Below are 22,169 nucleotides of genomic sequence, written 5' to 3'. Positions count from 1 at the left end.
AACGTTTATGGAGCCTACCCTGTAAGGGGCTCTTATAGGCTTTCCTCTTATTTGCAGATAAAATATTAAGCAACTTGCTCAGTTAACACACAAGAGGCAAGTGAAGACATTAACAATTAAAATCTGACTTCCAAAACCCATGCCCACTATTCCAAAAAGCAAGGTGCTTTCTCTCAGCTTACTGCTACACAGATTATACAGAAAATAACCCAGTTATTATTCCTTTACAGAAAATGACTACTTCATGGTGAAACAGCCAATCATTAAAAACTGCAAATGTTTTAAAGCAAAAGAGTTCAAAGGGACCAGCAATATCCCAAGGATGATAAGATTTCCCTCTACCTCAGACCCCGTCTCATTCCAAATGCACTTTAAATGATGTGCATTTCAGACACTGCTGTTCTATTAACATTTTAAGTGATCCAGGGGCTCCATACTTTATTTGGCTCCAATACAACCTCACAGTCAGAACATCTTATTTTTTGTGCTCACTTTTTCACTTCAGAGATATCAAGAGTCAACTTAGAACTGACTTTTGTATTAGAGTCCCAAGCAAAATGGACTCCTATTTGAGAACACTACCTTCTGTCCAAGGGATCTCAGAGTATTATCTGATGCAATAGCAGAGAAACGTTACTGGGTTGGACTGCTATGTGGTAAAAATTCACCCAAGATTAACAAACAAAAACAATTTATTCACGTGGAATATCTAGCTCTCTATCTATCAGACATATGTTGGCCTAATAAGTGCTGTAGGCTTTTCCTTGGAGCACAGTGGAACCCAAGCAAAAGTGCTTTTGAATGCCAAGTTGACGTACAGCTTAACAGTTTAAGTCAAGGGCACTCCCCTTAAAACCAATACAAAATCCTCATCATAAATCATCACTGCTCAGTTATGTCACCTTGGATAAGTTCTTTAACTGCTCTGTACCTCAGTTTCCTCATTAAAATGTTGATATTACCCACCTCTAGCATTAAATGAGTTAATAATACATGTAAAATGGGCGGGCCCCATGGCTTAGCGGTTAAGTGCGTGCTGCTGCTGGCGGCCCGGGTTCAGATCCCGGGGGCGCATGGACGCACCGCTTCTCCAGCCATGCTGAGGCCGCGTCCCACATACAGCAACTAGAAGGCTGTGCAACTATGACATACAACTATCTACTGGGGCTTTGGGGGAAAAAGATAAATAAATAAAAAGTTTTAAAAAAAATAATACATGTAAAATAATTCAAAACATTGCCTGAACAATCATCTATTAAGTGCTGTTAATATTATTTACCCTGGTTGTGCTCTTCTGTATCCTCTTTACCTTACAATTCAAAATTACAGCCCCCTTTCTCAATAAAAAATCAAAATGCATAAAACTTCTGAGAAAGTAAAAATGTATCAAATCATGTAGCAGTAAAAGGCAGAGTTGGTAAGCAGAAGTAGAGTGCACCTTCATTTTTTTTTTTAGTTTTTTTTTTAATTTTATTTATTTATTTTTCCCCCCAAAGCCCCAGTAGATAGTTGTATGTCATAGCTGCACATCCTTCTGGTTGCTGTATGTGGGACGCGGCCTCAGCGTGGCCAGAGAAGCGGTGCGTCGGTGCGTGCCCGGGATCCGAACCCGGGCCACCAGTAGCGGAGCGCACGCACTTAACCGCTAAGCCACGGGGCCGGCCCTAGAGTGCACCTTCTGCGGGAAGCCCACTAATATGATCTAGTGGTCTGCTGTCAATGTACTAAATAAACAACTTACAAGGATAAGTGAACAAACAGCACTCATCTTCTAAACCCTACTCTGCCCAACAAGGAGAGAACTTCTTATTCAGATGAAATTAGTATGAAATGGGACTTAATATCACCATTATAAGAGGATCCTTCATGGAACAAATGTTATAAATACTACTCTATCCCTCACTTGCCCCACTTTCTTTTTCTTCTTAGCACTCATCACAATTTGACATTTTATATTCAGACAACCAATTTGCCTGTTTGGCTCAAGATATAAGGTACAAGTCCAAATAGCTGCTAACATATTTACTCAAAGAATCAACTGGGAACACAAAAGTAATTAATTACAGGTTTAATTAGACTTAAGGATCTGAATAGATGGATCATTAGTTTTCAAAACTGATCAAGATTCATTTCCTCTAATCTTATCTTTCATTAATATTTCAAAATTACAACAAAGCAAAAAAATGAACGAAGTAATTTTTTGACATCATCTTCATACATTGAAGTCAAACAGATTTTGCCTCTTTTAGCACCTTTTCCTACAAAAGGACTCTATTGAATATATTTTGGGAGTTTAGAATCAAATCAGTCACCCACAGACTATGGGAAAGTTGAATAATAAAATGAGCAATAGCGTTTTGAATTAAATTAGTTCTGGTACAAGTGTTGAGTTTTTTTGTCTTCTCTAATCTCTACAGGATGAGAACAGTCATGGGCCACATTTAGTAACTTATTAGCTTAATAATTTTCTGTCAATAGGCCCAATATCAAAAATAGGTACTTTGCAACAGATGAAATTTACAAAGATTTTCAAACTGGTATGGTGAATTTTTTTTTAAATTCTATTTATCAAATTAACATACCACTAACCTGAAAAAACAATATATGAAGTCAAGGTTTTTATAATGATAGATGTCCAAGTCGACCAACCAAATATTTAGTTCCATCTATCCTCCAAAGGACCAGTCTTAAGAAGTAAATCACACATTTTAGATTTGGGCCCTTAATTTGAACTCTGGCAACTGTGAACAAGCATGAGACTTAATAGTCCCAGAAGATCACTGTAAACCTCATTTACCTCCCATCAGTTTTAAATAAGTTATTCTACATATAAAGTTTTTCCCTTATCCAATCAAAGGTCTATCACTTCCTAAGTAAATACATAAGTAGTATTAATTAAAGCTGACAAAAATAGAACCTAAATACTAATTTGAAATATTTTAATGCTATTTTCAAAAATGGCCAATTTCATTTTACAGCTCAGCTCTCCTGAAACCAGACAGGCCGTGTAAGTTGTGAGACTTTAAAGCGCAGTCCTTACAGAACTAACCGGACAGTGATAGTCTACAATAAGGGCTCCTTGAGGACATCCTGTGCCCGATTCATTCTTTCTGTACTCCGAAAGCCCAGCCCTCCCAGACAGGGCCTCCTCATTCCCCGCCTCCCTTCACTGCCTCTTTTTTTGAGGGAGAAGTGAGGGCACTGACAAGGCAGCAGGCTACAAACTTACATTAAGGCCTCATTCCACCCCATACTTCCTCCATACCCCCACTCAGCTTAAAAACAAAACAGCCAGATAAGTATCTTATTCTGGCAACTTCAATAAGGGAAGTAATTTGTAAGAAAGCAATAGAAGTCTTAGAAAAATTAAAGACATTTCAGGCCAAATCCTTTATTTCTTAGAACCGTCTAGAGGATTAGATTGATTAGGATCAATTCTCCCCAAATAAAAAACTGGTCAAAATAACCATCCAAATTCTAACCGTACTTGAAGTACACAAGAAAATCTTTTGTTAATAATGGCTCACATAAGCGCTTTACACGCGGTAGTTCTTTAAAATCGCGGCAGTGGAGGCCCTGCTTCATCACCCATCACCTAACATGCACACTTTCCTCCGTTACCCATAAAAAGATCAGGACCCAAGAAAAGCAAGGGAGAGTCGGAAACCCAAGGGCTGGACTTAGGCGCTCACTATTCATTTCCACATCCCACCATCGCTACAACTTTGAGGGAAGTAAGGACAGCCCGGCCGGGGGTCTCCCGTCCGGCCCGGCGGCCACGTGTCGAGGACCGCCGGGGGTTCCCCTCCCGGCGCGGTCGCCGCCCCCGGTGGGCGGGAGCCCGGCCGCCTCACCGCCCCTCCCGCCGCGGGGCCTGGCCCTTCACCGCCCCTCCCTCCCGTCGGAATTCGCTGCCTCCGCCGTTCTTTCCATCCCCCCGCGGCCTCCCTCGGGGTAGTAGTTTGAGAGCGGGGGCGTCGGCAGGCGGTGGGCTGCGCCTCGAGCCGGCCCGCGCCCCGGCGCCTCCCGGTCCCCAGCGGCGCGGCCGCCGCCTCCTCAGGGCGCCGGGCGTCGCCGCGGCCTCGCTGCCGTCCGCGCGGAGAAACGGTGGGCTCCGGAAGCGCGGCGAGGCCAGCCGGCCCCGGCCCTCCAGGCCGCACCGACCCCGCGTCTCCTCAGCGGGACCCGAAGGGAGCGCCGGCCGGCCGGGGGCCTCTCAGGCTGCGGGGCCGAAACCCCACGGCCGGCTCCGGCTCAGCCTCCAGGAGGCCCGGGCGGCCGGCCGCCCCGCTCTCGGCCCCCGTTCCCCCTCCCCTCCCCGGCCGCCCGGCCGCCTCTCCGTGCCCCTTCCCCTCAGGCCCCATCCGTTACCAGCGTCTAGCGCGGGGAGCCAGGCGGCCGGAGCTGCGCAGGCAGTGACTCAGGGCGGCGGCGGGAGGAGCGGGAGGCGGCGCCGCGAGCAGATGGCGCTAAAAAAGACCCGAGAGCCCGCCGCTTGCGCTCATATACAATTAGCGTCAGCACGTAGGGCCGACTCCGCGCCCTCCCCCGGCCTCGCCGTCTCCCAGCAACGCGAGCAGGAGGCGGGCCCAGGACGGGTTGCCTAGCAACAGAACCGTCCTTCTTCCCTGGCGACTTCCACAACGTCTGTGCGGCGCTTGGGTTCCTCGGGTTCCCGCCTCCGCCCCGTACGACGCGCTCCGCCGTCTCTTTTCTCCCCGCTGCGCTGGAAGGGAAATCTCAACCCCTTCCGTTCCCGGGAAGGGCCCTGACCTGCGCGCCTCGCCCCCGGCCCACTTCACCCCCTCGGCGCGGTGCTGGGAGGACTGAGGGCGGGGGACCCTGCCCAGTCCCGGCCTGCCGCATCCTGACGACCAGCGCTCTTTCGTGCCTGTCCCTCTCCCGGCCTCGTTCCTGCAAGTCCCTGGTCCCCGGTAACCATTTTCTCTCCCCGCCCATTTTTCCCCCTAAGAACAACAGTTCTTTCCTTCTGACCACCTCGGCGGCGTCTTCTGCCGGGTTTGCTTCTTCTAACTCTAGGACTCTGGGGCTTCGGGGGATGCTCTTCAAACCTACTCCTCCGTCCTTTTATTTGAGGTGCGATCCCTCATTTCTGCTTAGTTCTTTTGATGGGTGAAAATGGCATTTCGGTGTATTCTCTGGATGGTTTATAATGGAGACACTCTATTGTTTCATCTTTCTGAAAATGTAAATCCTTAGGCCTGTGAAACCTCACGGTTGTCTTTTAATTGATGCTGGATTGACTAATATTGACTCTTAAAACAGTGGTTCTCAAAGTGTGATCCGAGGGTCCCCAGACCCTTTTAAGGGAGAAGTCAAAAGTATTTCCAAAATAATACTAAAACGTTATTTGCCTTTTGCACTCGCATTCTCTCACAAGTGTACAGTGGAGTTTTCCAGAGGCTACCTGACATGTGATATGGAAACATTGAAAACAAGCAAATATTGGAATCCATTCATCTGCTGGATGTCACCAGACATTGAAGAGATTTGCAAAATGGCAACACAATGCCACTCTACTCAGTTTTTTTTTTTAAATGAAACAGTAACTACTCTTAAAATATCTTAATTTTAATTTCTAATATGATAAATATTAGTTTCTATAATGCCCATAAAAGTTCTTTGGGGACCTCAATTTTAAGAGTGTAAAGAGGTCCTGAGACCAAAAAGTTTGAGAACCTCTTCTCTGAATGTCGCATTCCTTGGAACTTCAAACTGCCTAGAATCCTCTGTTGTAACTCTCACATTTAGCAACTTTCTATTCCATTTTACAGAGAGGATTTTTTTCTTTGGCACTCTCCAACCTCATTGAAATTAGTTGCCTTTCCCACTCTGCTTCAGATGCCTCAGTTTACCCATTCATTTTGGTTCCTCATATATGACTCTTGTTTTTCTCAACCTTCTTTCTTTATATACATCCTACTCGACAATGATGTAAGGCTAACAAGGATGGACATCAGTGATGACTCCTTATGAAGAATCCACAATACATAAACTAGGTAGACCAGTGCTGAATATGTACATAAACTTGGCACTAATTTCAGTGGAACCCTCAAGAGCATTGCATTGTAATCAAAGCTATGCACAATACAATGTAATTAGCATATTAAAAATGAACTACATAACTTTCCCCTTCATAAATCTTTGTGGTGGCAGAACTTCAGAGACCAAATTGAGAAGTTAGCCTTCATGATAGTTTTTATCCCACTCCAGAGAGCCCCACCAATTTCAGGCATTGATGCTTCAACCCCACTCCCATGTTTAAAGGTTTATCATTACCAGTTTATATTCTCTCTTTCTCCTTTTCTCTAGCCTCCTCTTCCTTCCTCCAGCTTCCTCCTCCCCTTCTTTCAGTGCATCTAGCCAATCTAAGAAACAAAACACTAATAAATTGCTAATAATGCAGGCCTTTTAATGTGATCTTTTGAACCACAGTTTGTAAATCTAAACCTCTACCATTCAAGTTCAGGGAAGGCCAATCATTCAACAAATATCTATATGTCAGGAACAACTTGAAACACCGGAAATACAGCATTGAACAAGGAACGTAAGGTTTTTGATTTTATTGAACTTATGTTCTAGTTAGGTGGGGCAAATGATAGACAAGTAGTGAAATACTTTTAGATATTAGTGAGTGAAAGAGCTATGAAGAGGGGCCAGCCCGGTGGCATAGCGGTTAAGTGCGCGAGCTCCGCTGCAGCAGCCCGGGGTTCACAGGTTCAGAACCCTGGGGGGGGTGCACTGACGCACTGCTTGTCAAGCCATGCTGTGGTGGCGTCCCATATAAAGTAGACAAAGGTGGGCACGGATGTTAGCCCAGGGCCAATCTTCCTCAGCAAAAAGAGGAGGATTCGAGACGGGTGTTAGCTCAGGGCTGAACTTCCTCACACACACACACAAAAAAGACCTATGAAGAAAATAAAATGAGACAAAGCGGTAGAAGGTGATTGACCTGAAGATGCCGTTGAGCTTCTCACAATTGACCTCTCTTAGATCCCAAATCACATGATGTATTAACTCATCTAATTTAATTACAATAAGGGGTGGCTCTGATCACTGATCTTGGACCATGCTAAACTTTCAGTTAAAGTTCCTTTTTCCTTCATCCCCCATTTTTTGCCTTGGTAGATTTTTTTTTTTTTTTTTTTGTGAGGGAGATCAGCCCTGAGCTAACATCCATGCTAATCCTCCTCTTTTTGCTGAGGAGGACCGGCTCTGAGCTAACATCTGTTGCCAATCCTCCTTTTCCCCCCCCCCAAAGCCCTAGTAGATAGTTGTATGTCATAGTTGCACATCCTTCTAGTTGCTGTATGTGGGACACGGCCTCAGCATGGCCGGAGAAACGGTGCGTGGGTTCGCGCCAGGGATGCAAACCCCGGGCCGCCAGGAGCAAGTGCGTGCACTTAACCACTAAGCCACGGGGCCAACCCACGTTGGTAGATTTTTACAGCACTGTAGCCTAGTGGTTCAGAAGTGTGGCTCTGGAGTCAAACAGCCCAAATTCTGTCCCTATTTTGTTGTGAAATTTTAAATAACATGTAAGTTGCCTAACATGATAACTGACATATAGTAAATACTCAATAAAAGTTAAACGATATAAATCTCTTGATGAGGTTTTGTTTTATTTAAAGGTTGAGAGAATTCCCCTGAAGTTTTCTAATAGTATCTGACACTACTATTTTGAAATATTTTATCAGAAGCTATCTTATCATAAATTTTAAAACGTGTTTTCCTGAGCTGAAATAATCCACACTGATTACCACAAAAGGACTATATTCCACATTTCTAAATGTTGGATGCAGACATTGTAGAGATCAGCCAGACAAGTCAATGATGGACACGATACCTTAAGTGTGCTTGTGTCTGTATTTCAGCCCCTAAGTAGGAAAGTGCATGGGCTTGAAAGTCAGGCGTGGGTTCATCCCAACACTGTGACCTCACAAAAGTACTTACACACTCTGACCTTTAGGCTTCCCCATCTGTGAAGCACATTAATGATTCTAATAAAATCTGCCGCTTCATTAGCATGAAATAGAGAAATATATGTAAGCCAAGCCTCCAGAGCAATGACTTGTACATTAAGTACTCAATAAATGTTCATTTTCTTCCCTCCCAATTACTCAGTATGTAAAATATCTAATGGCACCAATAATAATCATCTAAAAACTGCACAAATTACATTTAAATAACTGTTATCTTAGTTTTTAATCTGGTTGGTTTTATTTTTTTCCATTTTTTCCCAATTATTATATAAATGCAACATAAAATTAATCAAAATTCCAGTAAGGAATTGTGGACAAGTTGCCTTAAATTTCTTCCTCTACATCCCAAAATGGATTAATAGATTTTTTCGTTTGAAAATTATTTTGGTATCACTTTTAATTGAAGTTTTTATTGAAATGATTGTAGATTCGCATGCAGTTGTACAAAATAACACAGATCCGTGTAAACTTTACCTAGTCTACTATGATGGTAACAACAGTCCACAGTCTTATTCAGATTTCCCCAGTTTCACTTGGATCCACTTATATGTGTTTGTGTGTTTAGTTCTATACAGTGTTATCACATGTGTAAGTTTGTATCTATCACTATAGGGGAGATACAAAACAGTTCCCTCACCTCAAGGATCCCTTCTGTTGCCTTTTTATGACTTTTTTTCTAATTTACATGCCAAATATGGTTCTACCTTCCCAGATTTTACTTTTTTTCCTTGTTTCTCACAAATAGACCACTTAGGCAGAAAATAGGCCATTCCTTTATGTGGGTCTTCAACATTTCTTACCTGAACTATTTGCAGTAGCCTTGCAATTGGTCTCCCTTATACCAGTCTCTTACTCCTTCTGATCTACATTGCCAAAGCCGAGGTTTAAAACACAAGTCTACTCAAGTCTGCTATGTCATAAAACCGTCAATGGCTTTTTGATGTCTGCATGACAAAATAAGGCCTACAAAGCCCATCCCAATCCAAATCCATCCTGTTTTTCTAGCCTTACCTCCCACCACCCACTGTCATGAACCCCATACTGTCTGATTTTGAACTACTCACCAGATCCTCAACATGCCAAGTGTTTTTATACCCTTCGCTTTCCCCTTCTACTTTTCCTTCCATATCTAGTTTGAACTTTTATCTTCTCTGCAGAACCTCCCCTAACTCACCAAGGCAGATTTGGCTGCACACTCTTGTCTGCTTTCAGACAACTCTTTTCTGTACGTATGTGTGTGTGTTCTCATGTTTCTTTCTCCCCCAACACACGCTACACTAGATTGTTAGTTGCTGCAGGGCAGTGTCCTTATTTTTGTATACTCCTGGCTTGGTCACTGACTAGCAGGGGAAAGGCCGTCAATAAATATGTGTTTGAGAGAATGAGATGAAAGGAAGGAAGAAGGGAAGAAAGCAGAGGAGGGAGGAAAAAGGAAAGAAGTCATGTAAACAAACTGGAAGTCATATCACTTGACTAAATAATCCTTTGAAGACATTTACACCAATTCCACATTTATCGTAGAATGTCTGTAAGAAAATTTGACAATCTAGTCTTTGCAAGAAGAATTTTGGATGTAGTTTGGATTGTTTGGATGTTATTTTTCCTCATCCATGAAACAACCTGCTTGTAAAAATTAAGAAACATTGAAATCTTTGAGATCATAATAAATAAAGAAAATAAAATCCATGGTATTATTTGGAGTGTCCATTATTGGGAGAATTGATAGTCAAATGTGCTGGATGCACATCATAGAGTTATTATGCAGCAGAACATCGAATGTAATATGGCAACAGGGATGAACCTGCAAAATGCAGTGCTTGCAAAAGAAAACCGCAATTAGATATCATTACACACCTGAGCTGCTCAAATTAAAAACAAACAAACAAAGAAAAAATCCCAAACACCTGATGGTACAAATTTCTGGTAAAGATGTGGAACAGGAACTCTCATTCATTGCTGGTATGAATACAAAATGGTACAGTCATTTTGGAAGACAGTTTGGCGTTTCTTATAAAGTTAAATATACACTTACCATATGACCCAGCAATCTCACTCCTGGGTATTTACCCAAGTGAATTGAAAACATATTCACACACACGCACACACACGAAAAGCCTGGAGGTGAATATTTATAGCAACTCTATTCCTAATTGCCAAAAACTGGAAGCAAAGAAGATGTCTTTCCACAGGTGAGTGGTTAAGCAGTGGCACAATGGAATACTACTCAGAAATAAAAAGGTCAAGCTACTAATTCACTCAACAACATGGATGAATCTCAAAAGCATTTTTGCTAAGTGCAAGAAGCCAGATTCGAAAAGCTGTATATTATATAATTGCATTCATATGACATATAGAAAAGGCAAAATTATAGGGATGGAATACATATCAGTGGTTGCCAGGAGTTCAGGAGGAATGAAGAGTTGACTCCAAAGGCACTGCAGAGGGAGGGGATTTTTTAGGGTAATGGAACTGTTCTGTATCCTATAGGTAGTGGATACCTATAGACTTTATACATGTAAACATACTTTATGTCTATAGACTTTATACATTTGTCAAAATCCATTTGTGGTATTCAAGTTTTAAAAAATCAACTAGGATGTTGAGGGATCCTAGGATGCAATATAGACTGTGACAAAGTAACTATTACATATGTATAATGTAAATTTAAACTGTAAATGTAATGTAAACTGTATTACATATGTAAATGTATAACATAACCTCATTGAAGGGGTAGGTAAAAAGGGAACTGACTGTAGAAAACCATGTTTTGACTAGATACTATAAGGCTAAATGCAAAAAGAGCTATACGTAAACATTGTACTCTATGGGGTAAATTTGTTTCTCACAAGGTAAGTACTAGGAATACCAAAACTAATTTACCTGTATACTAGGAAATCTGTATTAGTTTGCTAGGGCTGCCATAACAAAGTACCAAACTGAGTGGCTTAAGCAACAGAAATTTGTTGTCTCATAGCTCTGGGTACTAGAAGCCTGAAATCAAGCTGTTGGCAGAGTTGGTCCCTTCTGAGGCCTTTGGCTTGTAGATGTGCATCTTCTCCTTGTGCCTTCCCTCTGCGCATGTGTCTGTGTCCAAACTTCCCCTTCTTATAAGGACTCCAGTCATATTGGATAGGACCCACCCTAAAAGACCTCATTTTAACTTGCTTACCTCTTACCTCTGAAAAGACTGTCTCCAAATAAAGTCACATTATGAGATACTGGGGGCTAGGACTTCAACATATGAACTTTGGGAGGACACAATTCAACCCATAATATTAGAGTCAAGCAAATAAATAAAGTAATTGTAGATAACAGAAGTCAGGTCTCTTATCATCAGAGAAAAAGTCACAAATAAGCAAGGAGAGAAGGCTAAAATGAGCCCTGTGGTGCTGGATTAGGGCCAGAGATAGCAGTATAAATTCATGTGTATAGACAGATAGATGATAGCTAGATAGCCAGATAAACATGTGCAGACATAGGTTGATATGTATGCATATATTTCCTAGCTCTGTCCATTGAGAGGCCCTAGAATAGTCACGATAAGCATGCCCAGCACCCAGATTTTGGGTTCTAAATACCATTTTCCAAGAAAAGGAAAAACAGCTGATTCTAGGACTGGGGAGGGAAAATACAAGATGCATCTGGAACATCTTATAGTGCCAGAAAGGAAGGAAGTTTGAAAAAAATAAAATAAAATGATGGGGGCATGTCAAAAGGACACAAGAACCAATCTAAGAGAGCTCCCAATGGCCAAAGCTGGAACAATTTCAGCAACAAAATAATGATAGTAGTGGATTATAACCCAAAGAATTTATACCAAAGAATAAATAGAATGAAAAGAACAAACATCCAGGAGTCCATAATGACATAAAGAATATTGAATAGGGGCTGGCCCTGTGGCGTAGTCGTTACATTCAGTACGCTCTGCTTCAGCGGCCCAGGTTCATGGGTTTAGACCCCAGGTGTGGACCTACCACTCATCAGCCATGCTATGGCGGCGTCCCACGTAGAAAATAGAGGAAGACTGGCGACAGATGTTAGCTCAGGGCCAATCTTCCTCAGCAAAATAAATAAATAAAAAATATTGAATAAATAGTGGAAAAGAAACAAATATTCCTTATAGAAGAATTTCAAAGAATATGTGTAGATACTCCTCCCTCCAGGAGGTGAAGATTAATTTCCTCCCCCTTAGTTGTGGACTGGACTTAATGACTCACTTCCAAAGAAGTGTATGGAAAGGGAAAAATATTAACTTTATAGTGGAGAAACCTGGCAAACACCACCTTAACTAAAACGATCAAGGTTAACATCATTGGTTGTAAGTCATGTTAATATCAAGTATTCCTTAATGTGATGGTGTGGGAATTAGTACACTCATTTAATTACAATGTACTAATGAAATGTACTATGTATATTTTTACTAAATGTACAATGTACTAATTAAATACAAACATGTATTAAACACATTATAATGGGGGTAGAAGTGAACGAGAGTGAAGAACAGAAATAAAGAGATTACATTTATTGACCCAGAAGCGTCTTATCTATGAATGGGGAGGAGTTACAGGATAAGTTACAAAAAAAAGCAGCAGTAGACTGTGTCTACGCACCTTTTGCCAATACTAGACATTCAATATCTTTCATTTCTCAATATTCTATCTCTGCAGGATCAAATTGTGATTCACATTTTGAAAGGTTAGTTCTTAAAGCTGGGGGAAAGGAAGAGCAGTAAAATTAGATTTGTCATCAGTTATAGCAGAGTAAATTTGAGCGACTGGAGGAAACTAGAGATAAAATATGGAAATAAATTAAAGAAAAATCCTGTCAACAGCAACAACAATAATAATCACTAACATTTATTAAATGTCTTCTATGTGTCAGACACTGTTCTATGGAGTTTTACAAATATTAGCTCATTTAATCCTCACAACAACCCTATGAGATATTGTTATTATCTCTATGTTGTAGATGAGGAAACTGAGGTTCAGAGAGATTCAGAACCTGTATCTATGTCTATAAGTGGCAGAGCCAGGATTTGAATCCAGGCAGCGTGGCCCCAGAGCCTGAGCCTGTTATTACATCCTGTCTAGTTAAATGCATAAGATGTCCCAGAATTCAAGGAATTCACTCTGAGAGAAAGACATGTAAACAAGCAGTTACAACTCAATGTACATGCCAATAATAGGGGAGAGGGTATCAGAAAAGACATCACAGAAGTGACACCAAAAACAAATCTTGAAGGGGAAGTAAGGACTTGCTGTGTGACAAGAGCAGGACAGCACTCCTGGCAAGAGAACAGGCATATGGAAGAAGTTTTGTTCTAGTTGTGCAAGGTCATGCAGGAAATACAGTGTGGAGTACAAAACTGCTCAAAGGACGACTTCCATCTTTGGCTGGGCATCGATTTCATATTCAGAAAAACTCTAGTCACAAAATGTGTTGGTATCAAGTATTTGTCAAATCCATTTGGGCCCATGATTCTCACCACTTTGAGTTATCAAACTGAACCTCTGTTTAACTCCAGAAATGTCACTTCTTAGTAATGAAAAAATGCATTTACATAATTTCACATAACAAAGGTTGTATTCTTTTTGTTGTTGTTGTTGTTGAGGAAGACTGTCCCTGAGCTAACATCCGTGCCAATCTTCCTCTATTTTGTATGTTGGCAGCATGGCTGCCAACGAGTGGTGTAGGTCTGCGCCCAGGAACCGAACCTGCAAGCCCAGGCAGCTGAAGCAGAGTGTGCCAAACTTAACCACTACGCCACGGGGCTGGCCTCCACGGTCGTATTCTTTACAGGTCATGAACCAGATTACATCTATTTTCCAAAATCTTATGAAACAATCTCTTTTAGAAACAGTTTTGAAAAATATGTTACAAAAATCCAGAAGAGCATGACAAACAGTAGGGGCTGAGGCAGCAATCACTATGGCTTATGTGTTGGGCATTGTTCTAAGTTGCCTACATGTTTTAGCTCATTTAACTCTCACAACAACCCTGTGAGGTAGCTATTACTGTTATCACTATTTTATAGAGGAGGTGTAGAGAGGGTAAGTAACTTATGCAAGGTTGCAATTAGTTTAATAACTGGCAGAGCCAGGATTCAGTAAAATCAGGTAATTCCAGCCTCTATAGATAAGGGTGATGCTATTTTAATTTATTTCTTAATTCAACGGAGGGTCCAGTATGGCCTAGATCAGTGGTCACAAAGTTGAGTATCTCCAGTGGACAGGCCAGCAACATGCTGTGTGAAGTCAGGCAGGTGTGGGACAGTAGGGAGCGGTAGGGATTGTGAACAATGGGAGACCACAGGCCTCACCTAAAGGCGGCAGCTGCTCCTCGGCTCCAGCCAGTCATTGTCACATGGGTTCAATATTATCAGATTTTCCAGTTTTTCAAGAGAAGCTGCCTTTTATATGAAATCTTCCAGTTTGAGAGAAGAAGTGCACAAAATGAGTTCAGTTCTGCACATGCTGCGTTTAAGATAGCTGTGACGCCTCCAGTTAGAAATTTGAATGTGAGGTTCAGCAGAATGATTGGAGAGGTAAGTATGGATTTAGAAATCTTCAGTGCAAGAAGTGTAGATGAGGAGGCCTGTGGAAAAGGTAAGAAGGAAATAAGAGGACCAGGACCTCCAGCATTTAGAGTTGGCAGAAGATGAAGAGTCAGCAAGGAAGGCCTAGAGTAGAAGGAAGGGCAGAGGAGAGCAGTATCTGGGACACCAGAGGAGGACGGTAAATTGGGCAGAATCTATCAATCTAACCCTTCTGAGAGCTGGTGTACTGATTCCCTGAGGGAAAGAGTTCCCAGACCTCAGTAAGAAGAGGTACTACAAATTCAAGAATAATTTTTTATAACCCAGGTGGGCTATGACTTTCTTGTATCAGAAATTCAGCACTAGGGGCTGGCCTGGTGGCATAGTGTTTGGGTTCGCAGATTCAAATCCCTGCTCGGACCTATGCACCACTCATCAGGCCATGCTGTGGTGGCATCCCAGATACAAAATAGAGGAAAATGGGCACAGATGTTAGCTCAGGGCCAATCTTCCTCAGCAAAAAGAGGACAATTGGCCACAGATGTTAGCTCAGGCCAATCTTCCTCACCAAAAAAAAAAAAAATTCAGCACTGGAGGAGGATGCCAGCACTTTTCTACTGCTAAACACTTTGATGGCTCTAATTTAAAAGGTAGAAGTGTTGTACTTCCATTTTTCCAATTTTAGTGCTATTTTATTAGCTTAATAATTATTATTCCATTTCTTTTTTTGTATCTGCTTTTCTCTTATGACATTTTGAAACTTCTGAAATACTTAACAAATTTCACCAGAACCACCAACAACAAAACCTGTGATTTTTGTGGGATAGCAATGCCCATTCAGATTAATAATTGCATAAAATCATTTTTCACACCTACAAATTAACTCTTGGTTCCCATATCAAAAGTTATTTCTCACTTTGTTCAGACACAATTTTACAACAAATTTGGGACATCTTCTTCTATGAGCAAGGAAGGTAAAGGAAGCTATCTACTTGTCGGGTTCTAGGGAGCCAGTGAATAAGACCCATTCTCCCCGCCTGAGTTTGGAACCAATTGAAAGAGAGATGCAGGAGGCACACAAATAGAGATCAAAACAGTGCCGTGCTTACGGGTAAGGCAGTTTGGAGAACACAGCTTTGTCTCTGCAGTGGACTGGGTTTGCTCATACTTCACCTCTAACTAACACAGGACACTACAACAAGGCAGAATGCAGACTGAGACAGACCAGTTCTAGAGAGAAGGGAACCCAAGAAAGGACTGGGCTTTGCTTGCCCAGTTCTTTCTCCCAAACTCCCCAGTCAGATACATCACTCCTTCTGCCCTGGGGACAAATAATCCAGAAGGAAAGAGTAAAGCAGATTTTTCTGGTGGAGGTCCTTCCCCACGAAGCCTGAGGCCAGAGAAATGGAGGCCCCTCTGTAACTCCCTACTGCCTATCTCCTTTCATGCTCATCCCACAAGGCAGCTCCTATTATCCCCACATAGCCAGTAAATGACTACATCTGGACTCAGACCCAGGTCACGTGACTTCAGAAGTGACCTTCATACCACCCTGGGAGGCTGTGTCCCAGAGGTCTGTGGTTAGATGGAATAATCTTGTTTAAATTAATTGGATGGGCAGTGAGGGAAGAGGCAATCATGAAATAGCCAAAAAAGACCCTGTGCTGGGATTCAGGAGACCTAGAACACAGTGTTACCAGCTGGTCACTCAGCTGTGCTCAGGTCACTAAATTCTCTGTAACTTAGTTTCCTTATCTGTAAAACCAGTTTAGCCAGTCCTGACTTTCTACTACCAAGAGGATCAGATGAGATAGTCACAAAAGCACTTTGAACCAGCATCATGCTATAGTAAAAAGTATGGTTATTATTTGGGATGAAACTATTATTTCAGTAATCTTAAATAAAATGGGAAATCGGACTTTTTCTAAATGTTTACATTCAAAAAGCATATGCTTTAGAGGCTGGCAGAGGTGGATTTAAATATCAGAGTCCTCCATTCACTACCTGAGTAAACCTAGGACAAGTAATTTAATCTTTCTGAACATTGAAGGGGATCAGAATATGGTCCCTCAAAATATGCCACTTTGGTATAAGGATTATTTTGAGCAGAAGGCAATTGAAAATCAACAGATGTAGGAAGAGTTCTCTGCCTTCATCTCATTGCCTAAAAACAGGACATAAATTTCCCTTTGAAGAAGATCCTCTCCCACTCCCCACCAGGGAGAGAAGAGCAACTCCTTTCCTCAAAGATGGAGAGTTGACACCAAGAGAGTCTGCATAAACAGACCTTACTAAAAAGCCCTTGTCATCCATTAGTTCCCCCATACATTTCCTAGTCACTTCCCCACAATTTATCATTCCTTGAAGCCAAAATTATCTTTCCTTAGTTAAGAAGGGTATAAAAGCTCCTGAGTATAACTGCTTCTTTGAGCTTCACTTATTTTCTGTGAACTCTCGTGCACATAAATAGTAACAAAAAATTGTGTGCTTTTTCACCTGTTAATCTGTCTTTTGTTAGTTTAATTTACAGGCCACCATGCACTGAACCTAAGAGGGTAGAGGAAAAGTTGTTCCTCCCCAACAACCTCCTTCTGAATATGTGAATAATGTTATAATCTTTGCCTAACAGGGTTTTATGGGGTTTATATAGAGGGCGTCTCACACAATATACTCAGTAAATGTTAGTTTTCTTCCTTTTTCTTGTTCTAATCTAAGGACCAACCCTATCCACAGAAGGTGTTGCCTTCTCTTCAAGCAGTTTTTATGTGTATAAATCATTTGAACCATTAAAAAGTTAGCTTTTCTGACTAGTTTGATGGTTTTTAATAAAAAGTTTGATTGGAAGATGAAATAAAGACAATTACATGACTCTGCATTGTAGAAAAAGTTAACAGCCGTCTTTGTTACCCCTTTACAGCTGTCTTGAGTACCTGAATTTTAAAACGTTAGTTCTTTTCAAAACAATTCACCTATGTAGCAATAAGTCTGCCTCTGTTTCTAGCATCAGCACATAAATAAGTTCATCATTAATTCAGTTTTTTAATTAGCAAAGTTTTATTAAGCAATTGCTATGTTTAGATGTTGAATTTTGCAATGTTGGGGACACGATTTTATGATCTAGTTGATGACATATCCCAAATAAACATGATAAAAGGAAGAATGTACTATAAAAAGAAACAATATTGTGTGAAAGTTATATAACCTAATGCCTCAATGTCCTCATGTGTAAGATGAAAATAACAATTTTGACCCCATAGGACTTTTAAAATCATTACATAAGATAATGAAGCTGAGATTGGAAGAGCGATCCCCACACCCGCAGCTCAGTCAGCCTGGGAAAGAGAAGGCCCCTTGGTGGAGACTATTATTTCCCCAGTAAAATTCATTCTCCTTTCCTTCCTGGGTACACGGCCACCCTCCTAGACTAAATTCTCAGCCTTCCACACGTGGAGGTGTGACTGTGTTACTAAGTTCTTGCCAATAGAGCATGAGCAGAAATGACGTGTGCTGCTTCTAGGCGTGGGTTTTGAGACACTTGATATGCCTTCTCCATGTTCTCATTGACTTTCCAGCGATAGAGCCCAGCGTGGTGGCTAAGGTTTTCAACAATGCAGGTGATGACGTGCCCCGGGGGTGATGCAGCAACCTAATGGAAGGGGTTTCTAAATAACCCCACTGAGCACAGGGATCTCGCTGACCTCGACCACCATCTTCATAATGATTACACAACAGAGAAATAAACCTTGTACTCTTTACAATGCTGTGGTGTTGGGTCTCTGTTACAGCAGTCTGGCCTCATCCAAACCAATACAGCCCCGGTCTAAGAATTCAGTGGGGCACTGACAAGCTTTCATGTGTCTTTGTGTAACTAAGAGTATCGCCATAAGAAGTAAGTGGCTCAGTGATGGGTCTGCTTCTTATTTCTGGCAGTCCTAAGCAGATAAAATTGGAAACTGGGAGGTAAAAAGATGAAGGAAAGGAACTAATACTACTCTTTAAGCTATTGTGAGGCATTGATTCCAAAGTAAGGGAGGCAGCATTGCAAATTATGGGAAAATTAGGAAAAAAATGTTTCTCTTCCTCCTTACAAATTTACTAGATGGTGCAGTCTTTGAAAACTAATATTTTCTCTTTGTGTGTGTATGAGAGAGAGAGAGACAGAGATAGCAACACAGAGCCCCAGAGATGCAGAGAGACCAAGACAGAGAGAGAGAGAGAGAGGGAGAAGAGACAGTCCAGATCTGATAATTACTCTCAAAAGGTCCCAGATTTGGAGTATACACACATATTCTGGCTGCCCTTCAGAACTCGGATTGCTGGGTGATTCTCCTGGGACACCACTACAGACTGTGTGCCCCCCAAATTCATATGTTGAAACCTAACCCCCAATGTGATGATATTTGGAGGTGGGGCCTTTGAGAGGTGATTAGGTCATGAGGGTGGAGCCCTCATGAAAGAGACCCTAGAGAACTCCCTTGCTCCTGCCATGTGAGGACATACAAAGGAAAGAACAGTCTATGAATTAAGAAGCCAGCTCTCACTAGACACCGAATCTGCCAGCACCTTGATCTTGGACTTCTCAGTCTCCAGAACTGTAAGAAATAGATGTCTGTTGTTTAAGCTATACAGTGTGTGGTATTTTTGTTATAGCAGCCTGAACAGACTGAGACAGACACCCCACCCCACCCCACAGACACATACACTGTTCTGTGGGACTTGGAGTGACTAGGGTCACCATTGTCAGCCTGGACACAGTCCCTGAATGCTATTCTGTACCTAATAACTCAAACTCAGGGGAAGGAATAAGGATCCTGGGACAGGCTCTGTGGGTAGAGAGTGAGTATGCAGATGGGTAGACCTCAGAAGAGGGGAACCAGACGAGGAACTAGAGATAACTGCAGAATCTAGAGCTGTCCCGTCCAATGCATGTGGCTATCGAGCACTTGAAGTGTGGCTAGTCTGAATCAAGATCTGCTGAAAGTGTAAAATGCACATCAGATTCCAAAGACAGCACACAGAAAGAATTTAAGATATTTAGTTAATAATTCTTAATGTTAATTACATATTGAAACAATAATATTTTGGATGTATTTGGTTAAATAAAATATATTATTAAAATTAATTGCACCTGTTTCTTTTTTACCTTTTTTTTTTCTTTTTTGCTGAGGAAGATTTGCCCTGGGCTAACATCTGTGCCAATCTTCCTCTATTTTGTTTGTGGGTTGCCACCACAGCCTGGCCGCCGATGACTGGTGTAAGTCCGCACCTGGGAACCAAACCTCAGCTGCCAAAGCTGAGTGCACCAAAATTAATCACTAGGCCATGGGGCCAGCCCTCTTTTTTACTTTTTTAATGTGGCTACTAAAAATTTTAAAATCACATTTGTAGCTTGCATTACATATCTATCAGACAGCGCTGCTCTAGACCAGGGGTCAGCAAACTACAGCCCACAGCCCAAACCCAGTCCATTGCCTATTTTTGTAGATAAGGTTTTATTGGAACACAGCCAAGTCCATTTGTAGTTACATATTGTCTATGACTCTTTTCCCTACAACGGCAGAGCTGAATTGTTGTGAAGGAGACAAACTATTCGAAGCCTAAACTCTTTGCTATCTGGCCGTTTACAGACAAGTTTGCCAGCCTCTGGTCTAGACTATGGGAAAAGTTATATTTATTATACAGCTTAAAATTATTTTCCCTGAATTCTATAATTTCTTTTAGTAACCCCAGCTTTAGGTAAAGCCTGAAACAACTATGTAGGCTTCAATGGGGTGTAGGGGAAAATAAAGTCAAGATAGTAGAAGATGTGAGTCCTGCCCCCTCCCGCCCCCCATTCACCCTTTGCAGGCTTTTGTGTAGAGGCAGCTGCACCCTGTCAAGGAATTTTAGGTGGAGACCAACATCAAAGTGTGTGTGTGTGTGTGTGTGTGTGTGTGTGTGTGGAGGTGATGTGAGTCTTGTTTGAACTGAAAATGATAGAGAGGGACCCCATGCTGATGAAGAGTTCAAAAGGAAAACCTTCAGAAGTGAATTTTCTGTTCTTTATAGTAGAGATCTGAGTGCGGCAAGTAACCGGGTGGGGTGGTGGGCGCACTCTCACGGTGGATTACACGCTCGACACGGGTGGAATCCTATCCGGTGAAGGAGTGCAGACAGCGGGCTTGTAACCCTGGTGCTGCCACGTCCTAGGCGTCCTGCTCTCGAGCTGTGAAGATGAAATGAAATTATGCTTAAGCAGCTTGCAGTGTGCCCGGCACATGTCAAGCTTTTAGAAGCTTGTTATTGTTTTCTTCTAAAAACAAAATACAGGTCAATTTAGAGATAAAGAAGTAGAAATAGTCTTGATTTTAAAAAATAATAGCCGTTTTGGAGAAAACCGGAAAGGCAGTAAAGAGGAAATGTAGTCTGTTTTTGTTCCTAAATCCTGAGTTAATAAATTAAACGAGCCTGTGTGATAATAAATGGTTCCTTTGCTGATAGCTGATGTTATTAGTCCTCTGCGACCCCGAGCTCTGCAGAAGGGGTAGTGCGATGAGGACTAGCCCGATGTGAAGACGAAATGCTGCTTTAGATTTGCCGAAAGATTCCCACTTTCTGAAATTCTCCCTCTCTCCACTGGCGTACTGTGAGAGGCTACTCTATTTCCACTGGGCCTGAAATCCGCCCCCTCCCCAATTATTCTAAGAGTTGGACGATATAACTAACTCTAGAATCCCTGCTGCAGCGCATCTGAGGAGAAGGAAAGGAGGAGGCCCGGATGTTTTATTTTGTTGTGTGTGTTTTGGGTTTTGGGGGTGGTTGTTTTCCTGCTTTTGGAACTTGATATGTTTCCTATTTCTATTTAAATGGTTCAGAACCCCCTTCCCTGAGGCTGGGGCTGTTGCTATCGCCTGTGTGTGTGTGTGTGTGGCCGTCGCTGTTAGAACTGTGCACAATCAGGCATAGTTTGTTTCAATCTTCTTTCTGGGCATAAAATGCAGAGTCTTCTGTCCTGAGTGGTGAAGGGGTGCTCAGCTTTAACCTGTTTTTCTGCCCCAGTTCATGAAAAATATCGGCGCAGAAACATATCAGCTTCCCTGTTTAGAAATTATGAATCCTGCCTCCCAGAAGCCAATGAGCAAGGATCTCCTAGAGTCTTTTGCCTTTCAGAACTGCAAAATCAATGACCCTAAGCAAGGTCTGCGGTTGACAGCAGAACTCCTGGGGCCCGTTATCTGATGATATTCTTTCCACTCAAAGTTCCCAATCCTCTGTCCCTTTCTTATATTCTTCAAAAAGGTTAAGTGCAAATAGACTCTCTGTCTAGGCTTTGGATAAGCCTCCTGAGCTCGGAGGATTTTTTGCTGCTATGCTCAGATGTTTTGGAGAAACGTCGCCTTTCCTGACATATCGGTAAGTTGGTTGAAGCCAGCCTTGTCTACCTTTTGGGGTGGAGATGAGGGGAGGCCTAGTCATTCGATCTTCTGTTATCTTGAAAAACAGATACCATGTAAAAAGTGTTTTCCAGACCAGGTTATAAATAATTAGCAATTGAAACTACCAGAAGCTCTTTTCTCAATCTCCTTTTAAAACACTGAATTAGGTGATAACAGCAAACATTTATTGAGCTCTGATCATGTGTCAGGCACTGT

At 42.0% G+C, this 22,169-nt stretch overlaps 1 protein-coding gene across 4 annotated transcripts in view; it reads right to left on the bottom strand.

The window, feature by feature from the left end:
• The window catches only part of NAP1L1 (nucleosome assembly protein 1 like 1), a 31,163-nt gene extending 26,641 nt beyond the window's left edge, over positions 1–4,522 (bottom strand). For all 4 annotated transcript variants that reach the window (XM_004417882.3, XM_014794845.2, XM_004417885.3 and 1 more), the window contains exon 1: positions 4,372–4,522. The gene's annotated coding sequence lies outside the window, so the exon portion shown is untranslated. The remainder of the gene's footprint in view (positions 1–4,371) is intronic.
• Positions 4,523–22,169: the final 17,647 nt, after the last annotated feature.

The sequence above is a fragment of the Ceratotherium simum genome, chromosome 25, assembly GCF_057802395.1.
Source record: "Ceratotherium simum simum isolate JZ-2026a chromosome 25, ASM5780239v1, whole genome shotgun sequence".
NCBI lineage: Eukaryota > Metazoa > Chordata > Mammalia > Perissodactyla > Rhinocerotidae > Ceratotherium > Ceratotherium simum.
The sequence above is the reverse complement of the archived record's forward strand: the minus strand, read 5'-3'. Positions and strand labels throughout refer to the sequence as shown.